Source organism: Pinus tabuliformis, chromosome 6 (genome assembly GCF_031772625.1).
Source record: "Pinus tabuliformis cultivar Carrire ecotype Pingquan chromosome 6, CPIR1, whole genome shotgun sequence".
Lineage (NCBI taxonomy): Eukaryota > Viridiplantae > Streptophyta > Pinopsida > Pinales > Pinaceae > Pinus > Pinus tabuliformis.
The window spans coordinates 1,520,178,003-1,520,180,639 of record NC_142292.1 but is presented as its reverse complement, the minus strand read 5'-3'; the positions used below and the strand labels follow the sequence as shown (position 1 = coordinate 1,520,180,639).

The following is a 2,637-nucleotide window of genomic DNA, read 5'->3' as shown; positions in this document are numbered from 1 at the left end:
ATAATCATCAATTTCAATTTCAAAGTTCACTGATATAATTTAAAATATATGAGGATTTTGTTGAATTCTAATTTTCCACTGGTAATTTCATTCTGAACTCCCGATTGAAATCCAAACCAACCAAATAATATACACCTCAAGTAAATACCTTTTGTTAACCTACGTAAATTTGGGACGCCAAGGTCAGAAATTACTTTACAAACGCTTGCGTTTTAAGGGTAATTTGTGGGCCGGCCTGACAGAGATACGCTGCTTGATGCCGCGTAATGTATAGGAGGATGGTCAAAAGTAGATGAGATTCCAGGCGAAATCAAATTCTAGGACAAATCAAAACGATATAGTCCGTGCTTTATAATACGATGACCCGAACTGGTTAAGTTTTGACATACACGCAAATCTCGTGTTTAGAAATCAACGTCCCAACGCGGCGATGTGTAGAATAAATCAGCTGGTTCCTCAACCCTGTCTTCCCATTCCATTCCATTCCTTGGTTTTCTTTTCTGCTGCTGCTCCTCTTCAAACATCTGTTCTTCGGTTGCAACCATGGATTCCCCGGCATTGCTTACAACCTCTTTCCTTGCGGCTTTACCTTCCGCTTCCGGGATTTCTAAGGTTTCGAATCTTGGAATGTTACGCTGCCATACCCAGCTTTATCCATCGCACTCCGCGGACACCCTGCATACGCTAGTTTTGCGTGATCAGCATCCAGTTAATCGTTTCAGGAAGCAGACTCGTTGTCGTCGCGACCCGACAGCCATCAAAAGAAGGGCGCTGCCCATCAGAAGTGGGGCAGTTGAGTCCCTGACAACCACGCTGGACGCACCACACATCGAAGAGAGAAACGAGACAAAGATCTCTAAGGCGTCGACGCCCAAGAGAGAACTGGCAGACATATGGGGGGAGATCCAGGGGGCCAAAAACTGGGAAGGACTGCTTGATCCCATGGACGGCATATTGCGAAAGGAAATCATCAGGTATGGAGAGTTCGCCCAGGCTTGTTATGAAGCTTTCGACTTCGACCCCTTCTCCAAATACTGTGGTAGCTGCAAGTATCATTTCAGGCAGCTCTTCCATGGCGTTGGGATGTCCGATTACGGCTACGAAGTGACCAAGTATCTCTATGCCACTTCCAACATCAATCTCCCTGGGGTTTTCCAGAAGCCTCAAGTGCAGAAGACGTGGAGTACTCACGCCAACTGGATGGGCTTCATAGCCGTGGCCACGGACGAGGACGAGATCAAAAGGCTCGGGCGGCGAGATATCGTAATCGCGTGGAGAGGAACAGTGACGAATCTGGAGTGGATCGCGGACCTCATGGATTATCTGAGACCCGCGGAATTGAACAACGTGCATCCCCATCCTGACGTGAAGGTGGAGGCGGGATTCCTGAATCTGTATACGGCCAGGGAACACGACTGCCGGTTTTGTAAAAGCAGCGCACGGGATCAAGTCCTCTCGGAGTTGAGGCGTCTGCTGCAGAAATACAGGGGCGAGAAGTTGAGCATAACGATCACGGGCCACAGCCTGGGGAGCGCGCTCGCGATGCTTAGCGCATACGATATCGCAGAGTTGGGGTTGAACCGCTCGGGGAACGGCGATCAGGTGGAGTCGATTCCGACAACGGTGTTCTCGTTCGCAGGGCCGAGGGTGGGCAACGCAGCATTCAAGGATCGATGCGAGGAGCTGGGACTCAAGTTTCTGAGAGTGGTGAATGTACACGACAGTGTGCCGAAGGTCCCCGGGATTCTGTTCAACGAAAAGTTGCAGATGATGAAGCGGTGGATCCATAAGCTTCCGTGGAGTTACTGTCACGCTGGGGTGGAGCTGGCTCTTGATCACATGCATTCTCCGTTCCTGAAGCCCACGAATGATCCGTCGTGCTTTCATAATCTGGAGGCTTATCTCCACCTGCTGGACGGATACCATGGGCGAGGGCAGCGCTTCTATCTGTCTTCTCGCCGCGATCCGGCTCTGGTGAATAAGGCGTGCGATTTCCTGAAGGACGACTACCTAGTTCCTCCCTTCTGGAAACAAGACTCTAACAAAGGATTGATCAAGAACTCCGAGGGTCGGTGGGTTCAGCCCGAGAGAAGCAGAATCATCGAAGAGTCGCATACAGATCACCACGAGTCACTCGATCACCGTTAATATTGGCCATCGGGCATCTGCAGTGTAGTGTCGCAGAGTTTATTTAGCTTTCAAACCGCTTCAAAGCCTTATTAAGGGAAAAATCCACCCTGATTCGGTAATCGCAAATACAGTTACTTACTATTGATTCTGGATCCTTTATTGTTGAATTTAAAAAAAACAAGGGTTTTCTAACGCAGAAACTGATCTCTCTCTCGAATCTGACCTTGTATTGTCAAGTTCAAAAGGGAAGGGAATTGTGTAAATAGTAAAGTAGGAAGGGATAAATCCGTCATCAAGTCAGCGAGATAAACTAAACAACCATATAATGAGAACCCTGTGCTGTAAGTGTTATAATGATTTGGAAGTATATTATATCAAAATAGAGATTTTGATGTTTGAAAATAAATAAAATGAAAATATTCGTCAACAAATTTCAAAACGCTTAATAGGTTAAGACCTTAGGTCTGTATCCCATAATAGAATTTTATCAATAGAATCCATATGGGG

At 47.1% G+C, this 2,637-nt stretch overlaps 1 pseudogene; it reads left to right on the top strand.

Moving 5' to 3' along the window:
* Positions 1-472: 472 nt before the first annotated feature.
* Positions 473-2,266, top strand: LOC149264475 (phospholipase A1-Igamma1, chloroplastic pseudogene; annotated as a pseudogene).
* The last annotated feature ends 371 nt before the right edge of the window (positions 2,267-2,637 follow it).